Below are 9,477 nucleotides of genomic sequence, written 5' to 3' on the forward strand. Positions count from 1 at the left end.
CGCTCTCTTCGATCCTTCGCAAACATAGCTCCTTCCACGGGAGATAACTTTTGATCACTTTCATCTCAATTCTTTTCATTGGCTGGTCGAGTGGATGATTAGACATAGGCGGAGTATTCAAGTTGTCCCTACTTCAAGTTGTCCCTACTAACTAACGGGTCTAATTATCGCTGGCTCACAGGCTCCTTCGAAGCAAACATTCGCAGCGCCCCTCGCATTCAAGCTCTTGCTTTGTCCTGCGGCCTGCCCTCTAAGCAAAAGCAAGATCTAGACAAGAGTGAAAAGCAGTCAGAATATTAATAATCTAAAAAGGCCTTCCTTGGTTGTGTAGCTAATCCCCCTCCTTGACAAGAACAGAATTTTTGCATCTTCAAACTGGTTATGGGTGATACCCTCATTCCCCATTAACTCACTAGAAAGCCCTTTGAATAAGCCTCAGGAGCACCCATTCCTTTTGGATCAGGGGGTGGTTGTTTTAACTACTCGTTCGGGGAACATTAGACAAAGTTACTTATTTGAGAAAGTAAATGAACCTGAAATAGGACCTATGTGATAGTTTGCAGCATGAGCATGTAGATGCTGGTTATGGTATCAGATCTGAGGACCAAGAATTTCAAAAGGATAGTATTAGACTCAATAATAAGCTTTCAAAACATAACTTCTCATATTTGGTCTGTGGGCTACCATGCTTAAGCTTTCTTATCTTACTCTTTCCACTAACGTTAGGACTTAGGCGAGCTGCTGAACACGAGACACTTCTTTCTTGGCCGTGCGTGGTCTTCCCTCGGGGATGGGAGAATATAGAAGGTGGGTGGGTGGATCTCTATTCTCCATAAGGATAGGGTTGATTTGATTGGCATTCATGCCTTTTAGAAAGAGCCACTCAATGCAATTCTCTTTTAGGTGAAGAGAGTATGCCCAACTGGAGTGGTTTCCGCCTATATTCCTACTAATGTAATCTCCATTACAGATGGACAAATCTTCTTATCTGCGGATCTATTCCATGCCAGAATTCGACCTGCTATTCATGTGGGTATTTCACTTTCCAGAGTAGGATCAGCGGCTCAAATGTGCCGCAATGAAACAAGTAGCTGGCAAATCCAAATAGGAACTAGCTCAATTCGTAGAGTGACAAGCCTATTATTCGCCTCTGCCCTCGATAAAACTAGCCAGAATCCATTGTTTTTATGACGGGAATTGCTTAAACAATCCCAATCAAACCTTCTCCCAGTGGAAGAACAGATAGCTACTATAGCTACCGGAACGATAGGATATCTTGATTCGTTCGAAATTGGACAGGTCAAGCTATTTCTGGACTGGATGAGTTACGTAAACACCTCAAAGATACTCATTCCAAGAAATTTGATCTTCTAGCCAGCTTCTAGCCAGGTGGATAAGGATGGAATCTGGTATCCAAGAAGAGGATGTTGGACATTCTTCATCCCGGAGGGCCGGGGAGAGGAGAGATAGCATCACTCTGACTTTGCCGGAAGGAGGAAAATCCAGAGTTGGCTTTGGGAGAAGAGAAGGAAGCTCTCAGGTTTAGTGATTCATACCTGTCCCGTCTTTTGTTTCCAGGGTTTCGATTTCTGGTCCAGAGCTAGTCTACTTATTTATTTTATACGAAAACGGAATTTTGCATATTATACGGAATTTGTCATACCAGGTTTTCCTAGAGTTGAGGAATTCTATCCATTCTAGGAAAAGCACTAGTTTGAGAAACTACACTACAGGAAAGTACTAAGGAATAGGAAGCTGCTACTTATACTTCTTATTCTTGTCCAAAGATGCCAGGCCAAGACAGAAACCCAACTAGTGAAATAGAACGGATCTCTCTAATAAACTGGGGTTCTTCTCTTCGGGTTGCTGGTATCATTATATGGATCCGTGTTGTCTCCTCGGCTCGATAGGCTAGCAAAGTCAGTTCGTTGGATTGGTCTGTCCGGTCTGTCAGTCAGGAAAGCACGTCAAGTCGTTTAATAGCTCTGGTCCGGTTTCTAACTTGGTGAATTGGTATGGTTTGGAGGCCCGGCAATGACAATAGCAGACAGGTCAGTTGTTCAAGTCCGTCTGGTTGATAGGTCAGCTCGGTATAGAATCTTGTCTGGTTTCTGAAGTCGGTAAAGTACAATCAGTAGAGTGCTAGTTAAGTTCCTCAAGTAAGGATCTTTGATTCCTCCAATTCGGTAGGTAATCATAATAGTCTCGGCTCGGAATGCGAAGATGCTGCTAATCTGTTAAAGGGATCTAGATCGCGTTTATTTGATATGCGTCCCTTCTTCAATCCCGGATGTGTACCTGACGCCAGGGAATAACGTAGTTCTAAAGTAGTGACTCGTGTCTTGGAGGTCGTCCATCCAAATGTTCCTCTTTGCCATTGCCCGCGTCTACTCCTATAACCGAATCGATGGCCTATAGCGCCATGCCATAATGAAATTCTTGATCATTTCTTTGTTCGTAACATGGCGTAGTGTATCACTGGGTGCCACAATCCCATTCAATTCTTGTCCATTCAATACCATGGATATATCGATTTTATTTTCAGAAAGCTCCTATTTTGATTGATATCTCTAGCAAATATATGCGTAGCGTATGTCAAGATAAAGTAAATCAATCCGTATGACGGCAGGGAGCGGAGGCAGCTTCAACTCAAGTGAGGAGCAAGCTTACCTCGGGCGGGTAGATTGATCGGCTCCTTCATATCTCGGGATTTTGCTTAGGCCACCCAGGCCATACCATAGAAAAAAGATCTGGTTTCCTTTCCCTCGTCAACCTGCCATTCTTTTATTTCACGAAAGAATCTTTCCGTCCGTATTGAGCAACTCAAATTCCTAGAAAGCCATTGGTGCACCCACCCAGTGAGTAACTACTAATGCAATGAGTAACTACTAATGTTACGAACAAAGAAACTTTCAAAAAGTGGACCCAACAAGCAAAGCAACGGATTGGGCTGCACTGCCTTTTGGCGTTTTAGTTAGGCGCATCCTCTTGCGGGATGAAAATCTGCGATAGCACGCTCCGCGCCTTTGAAGGAACATTTGCTCGATGATGGTCCTACCCTACGCGGGCTTACTAACGATGGCCAAGCACGCAGTCATTCCCGTTCTATTTGATAGGGGAAGCAAGCTAGTCAAAGAAGAAGGAAGCATGGGTATAGGTAAGTCTAGACATATTGACACGGGCGTATACTGAAATAGGCATAAGGCCGCTAACCCTAAGGAGACATCACCGCTTCTTTGTTCGTAACTAGGACATGTATTGATGCTAGAGGCAGACTCCTGGCACTTATCACTCCTTAGATGAAGCAAGACAAGAGTGAGTTCGCTAAGGGACAAGTATGACTAAAAAATGATGGCAGATTTTTATGGAAACGATTCTATTTGAGTATATTGTCTCATTGGGTTTGTCATTGTCGATAGCTATTCTTGTCGCCGTTAGGGCTGGCCGGATGATCCATCACATAAATGCTATTAATGTTGAAACACAAGTAACTGATATATCCAAAGATGTTCTTAAAGAACAAATCATTTATCAATTGGAAATACTCTATAAAGTCTATAGAGATACTATTGAGGGTGTGCACTTACCGGCAGGAGTCAATCTCCAAGAAGTAAGCACACATCTCTTTTTTGTAGACGAGAGAGTGAGCCTTCTAAACAGTATCTACTGTGATCTTATTGCAAAGGGAACTGGAAGTGAATACTTTGGCCAAGTTATACAATTTCTTCTGGGATAGCTTGTTTGGGGCTTTCCGAAGGGTCGTTCTGAGAGTGGTCTCTTTTCTTTAAGGTTGCATATATTGTCGGAGAATGGAGGGATCCAGGCCAGGTCTAAAAGTGCCGAGTTGGGTTTGGGACAAGATCAGGAAATAGTGCATCTTATATAGTGGGTGCCAACTTGATTGCTGCCGGGATTGCTTGATAGGAAACTTTGATTGATACGAGCAGATGTGAATGAATTGAAATAGTCAATAGTGGTGATATGATCCCGGTATCTACACTCGGATCTACTTCTGCTACCGAGACTGCTGCTACTGTAAAAGCATCAGGAACGTGTCAATTCACTGAATAAAGTGCTCTTTCCATTGATTTATGGATGAAATCACGAAAAAGAGAAGGAACCACCGATTCTGCATCAAAAATAGGGGTTCTGGAGCCAGTTTCTCAAATCGTAAGTAGATCCAATCCAGGGCGGTTGATAAGTGAGGTTCTCCGGTCGAATGCAAATAAGCCAGAGCATATCTCTTGTTTCGAGGAAGAAACAAACATCCTGGTCTCAATAGATCTTGATTCTATGCATGCGTCAGACACATCACGGGCCAGAACAAATGAGTGCTTTGAACTCACGAGCCGGAACAAACGAAGCTTTCAACAATAAGCAATACCCGAGCTTCCTTCTACCAACCAGGATTCCGATACCAATTCCAATCTGGCACAGCACAAGGAAGTAGCGCACCAGAAGAACCAATACGAGAACCCTTCCTTCCAGCCAGAATCCGTCTTGTGGAAACAAAAGCTATTTTTTCGAGTCAAGCAAGCGGACAGTCAGCTAAGAATACTGGAAGAGAATTCTCTAGCCCTGCACTTAAACTAGACTAGAAATCCGAAAAAACACTAGTTTTGGCCCATAGCGAAATAGAGTTTTTCTTCTCCGCGGACTCCCCATGCTTGGCGCCATAGGCTTTAGGACTTTTGGCACTAGGGAATCATACTTTGATCAGATCCGTGGATAGGCTCCCGAGGTCAAATCGGATTATGGACTTTTCCAGCTAAGTGAAAACGCACTTCACTACTAGCAAAGAAGTCAGCTAAGGGCAGGGCCAGTGGTAATCTCAGATAGGAACTTGCCGGGATCCTTCCATACCTGCCATCCACCACTACTACTGATCGTTTCCCAGAACGAGCCATACCTTTTCCCAGAATGAGAATACGGCTGAGGACGAATAGCAGCGCCTAGCTTTAGTTTCCACACGACACGATGGATCTATCACTCTCTTTAGCCAGGCCATTCTCTAGAGGAGAGTTCCGAGAATGAATTTCAATCTGGTACCAATCGTAGAAATCGTATTGTAGAGTTCTTCTCATGCCTAGCACAGCTACAAGCATTCCTCGAATGCAGAGACAAGACGGAGGATATCTGATCCCGCGGAACATCTGCTACCAACTACGGATTACCTTGTTTCCATGAAATCCATGTTTCTGGCACCTTGGCCCCCTCTACCTACGAAATTCTGATTCCTATGGTTGAAGAAAGTACAGCGTTGTCAATTCAACCTGAAAAAAGGGGAATAAGTTGACAAAGTCAGCTTGAATATTACAGTATGGATCAAAGGAAGCTATACCCGCCTTGATTTCTATCAAACTTATTAGATAGTAAAGCAGACAAGTCTGAAATGGAATGTTTGATCGGTATATGTAGGGCTCTCAAAAGAGAATCTATTTCAGCATAGTTGATTTTCAGAAGCCAACTAGAACTTCACAGCTGCCGTATAGTTGATTGTTCCCACCAGTTTCGTTCTCATCTGGTCAGTTTCACGAATGCAAGGATTTACTACGACTCTCAGGTGTAAACCTTGGTCGTATACAGTGGTGAACTAGCTAAATATAGCTAGAGGAGTAATATAGCTAAATATAGCTATAGGGCATTCCACAGAGGTGAAATTCTCTCGGCAAAGCAGAACAAGAAGCAGCAGAAAGCAAAACAGTATAAGGGTCGTTCGGAGTTCCAGGAACAAAACAATTCTACAGAACTGGGTATACCAAACAGTTGATCAACAAGGCAAATGTCCTCTAAACCAGCTAAACGGCTCACGAATTGTTTGGAATGCGACGGCAAATGTGATCTCCCAGCAATATCTCGAGTCCAAAACCTCACCCATCTACATATATCATCATCTGCGGCAAGAACATAGCAACACCAAAATCCTACCAGCAACTGCTGCAATGCACCCTCCTCACGACAGCCAACCATCGACGGTGTCAGACTATGATTCAGTTGCTGTACTACTCCTCTTTGTTCTGTTTCATGTTTTTGGCGGTTTCGTTCTTGTGTATGAGTCCGAAGAAGACGGTGGATGTTGATCCAGTAGCAAAATTGTGCTTCCTGTTGCAGGATTTATGTATCGTGCCGTGCGTAGATACGGACGACATGGAAAAAATCCAGGTTTATGTACGACATGCTCTTTCCTTCCTTCATTCGGTAACGCACAGAGGTGGCAGAGTCTTGTTCCTGGAGTCGCTCACAACTTTTGGGAGCACCGAGATCCTGAATAAGATGCTGCACGAATTGGCTGAGGTGTTGGGAGCCCCCAATAGAGAAGGACGATGCGGAAAGGTAAAAAGAGTTGTAGCCATACGGAATTCCAATTGGAATGGACCCATCTCATGATACAAGTTACCCTAGATTTCTTTCTATTCCTATTTCGCTGGGCAATTCTAGTTTTTGTTATGATGATCTCATGGATAGTAGTATTGAGTTCTATAAACAGATTGATAGTAGGTTTTAAGATAGCTTAGCCCTTGCTATGATTCAATTTGTATTGGAGAAGAGGGGCGCCAACCCTATGGGGAATGTAGCTATGCTGTACTTCTTCCTACTAGCTACGGTGCAGCACATGTTCCTAGCTACGATGCTGCTCCTGTCCGCCCCTTGATTTATCACCGCTTTGGTCTTTTATTGGTCATTGATTTATAGACGGGAGGATAAGTACCCTGGCTCGACCCCAAGATATCGATTTAGCATTCCATTATCGGATCTCCAAAACGGGAAACAAGAAAAGTAATCGAAATTGTGTGCCAGCGGGACATACGAAATTCACACTTTTTGACTCTCAATCCACAGGTGGAGATACCAGGGGTGGGTTTTCATGGCCTATAGTCTCCCCTGCCGACGAAGCACGAACTACTTGTTGAAATCGCGGATCCAAATCTTGCATTTCTCCTTTACTCGTCAAAGGCCTCGTATTGTTATTCCCATGATTCATGTGGGCTATCTGCTCTTTATTGTAGGGTCCTACTCCCACCTATCCTTAAAAAACGATGTGAGTGGCTCATACTAATCAAATGTACAAGTAACTGACCCTTATCAAGCTTTCCACACATAGTGTTTTGATCTAAGATTGCAATTCTTCCATGTTTCCGCAGTAGCATATTGTTCCATGGAGCTAGGGTCCAAAATAGGAATCAACAAGTGTTTCCACGACTCTACCGCCCGGCCAATCCTGTTCCACTGAATCCCCTCCCTTTTTCATGGCCACATATCTTTATGGCTAAGGAGTGGGAAATCTTTCTCCTGTTACACAAATCAAATGTTTCATTTCATCCGGGAAAAGCCACCTCTTTCTCCACAAACAATGTCTTTGTCATTTGATCCTGTTTTTATCCGTTAGATAGGAACATCTTTGCTAAATACTGAGAACTCTCGGATAGAGTATTAGAATGAAAAGACCATTAATTATATAAGGAATAACCCAGGGTTCTAGCCCATTCCCATTCCTAAATCAATAATTCGTAGTGCTTTTGTCTTTCTTGCGTACTCCTGGTGAACCAGTTGCTAGCCATATGTTTAGGAGGCTATTTTCTCCTATTAAGTAAGATTCTTAAGCTTAATAAGCCCAAAGATCGAAAAGTACGAACCATTTTGAAATAAAACCGGACCATTTGTAAATCAAAATAGAAAAAGAAATCTAACTACTCTCTTCTCTGTCTCCTTCAGAAAAAGAAAGCTAAGGCAATTGGTGTTGAATAAACAAAACCACACCGAACCAGTCAGGAGTTTTCAGAGATTATGCCCAGCGTCACATGACACCACTTCATTGTATGCAACACGAGGAACCGATCAAGAAAGACGAAGCAGACATGCACAAGTTCAAGAGCGAGGTCAAACAAGCATGTATCAAAACTGCAACGTGATCAAGGCTGCAGCTGCTGCTGCGAGGACTAACGTCACAAGGGAAATCCGGCAGGAACTGAAGGCCACCGATCCCGACCGATCGCGCGGCACGGACGTTGAAAGCTCCTCCATAGTCGACGGGGGCACTTCACTTATCCTGGGGAGGCAGCAGCATGGACATGCACAACTGATTTCAATTAGTACACACGAAGTATGATCAACGATTCCGCAAAGATATTAATTCTAGTGTAGTGTTCAAACGATCAAATGGATGAGATGATCAACGATTGCTCAGATTAAAAAACTAGAAGGTACAGTTACAACTTAACAGATCTGTGCACTCAGAGTTTGAGAAGACTATATATATAGCATCCGCATCACCAGGACACTCGATACTGTAATTAGTAGGCAGTTACAAGTTAATAGAACAGATGCTGTGAGTAGAAGAATTGAATCAATAATCAGTTTCATCATACAATCAAGTTTGAATCTGTATTCATGTAGCCCTATAGCAGCATATAACAAGAAATGGAGAGAACACCACAAGTGAAAATAAAAAAATTCCGTTTTGTTGTGGGCAGATGAGCAGGGATCATATGGTGCGAAAGCCGAAATGGCCAAGAGTCTCTGAATGGCATTAGTGGCCGCAGATTCACCGAATTACTAGACAAGCAGAAAAACGTTTACCTGGAGACATTTTAGGCGTGGGAGGTGAGTCAGGTGTGAAATGCATCTCCGGAAGCGACTTGAGCCCTGTTTCAAATGGGGGGAAACAAATAAATGAAAAAATAAAATTGGTACATTCAAAAGAACCGCTCAACTGATCAGTAATCATGACCAACCATAGCAAAAAAGCACAGTAATAATATCCCTAAGAGTAGCATCCAGAGCTCGCTGATAATCCGCATCTACCACCAACCATCACCAATGTAGCTTCACAAGGACTCACAAGAACAAGGATAGGAGCGCATAAACTTATTTTGTAACTTGTTCGGTGATCAAGAACACACGCATAGGGAGCACAAGAATCGATCGAGGCATATACTCGCCATCAAGAAGGGACAAGTTTCTCCCCCTGGCCCTACTCCCCAACCAACCCACCGAAGTAACTCCATACGTTCATCATCATACATTGCGTACCGTGCATTTTTCCTCTTCCTTCCATACTGTGCACGAGGCCTTTGGCTACTCAATTTATTTTCTTTTGCTGCTTCTCTATTCTACATAGACCCGGCAATCTCCCTCCGACAAAAGCATACTTTTTGAGTACTCTAAAGAAATATAGCCCATTGGGAAGGCTTTAGGATTATGCTTACTCCTACTGTGGAGAAAACCACAGGAGTCCGACTACCATTTCTTCGTATGAAGTACGTACTTGTTCTTCACCGTGCAAGCTCTACAGGTTTCGGAATCCGAGGCCTTCAAGTTCAACCGTAGATGTAGAAGCAAACCGGTACTTAAGCATCGAGCGAATGAGAGACGAGTGAGAAGCCTTTAGCTCCTAGAATGCCTTCTTCAACTTTTCTATACGCAATTCGTGCGCCAAATAGAACTGCTAGACTACGTCAAGTTGTGACCACTCATGCA

Source organism: Triticum aestivum, chromosome 1B, assembly GCF_018294505.1.
Source record: "Triticum aestivum cultivar Chinese Spring chromosome 1B, IWGSC CS RefSeq v2.1, whole genome shotgun sequence".
In the NCBI taxonomy this organism is placed as follows: Eukaryota; Viridiplantae; Streptophyta; class Magnoliopsida; order Poales; family Poaceae; genus Triticum; species Triticum aestivum.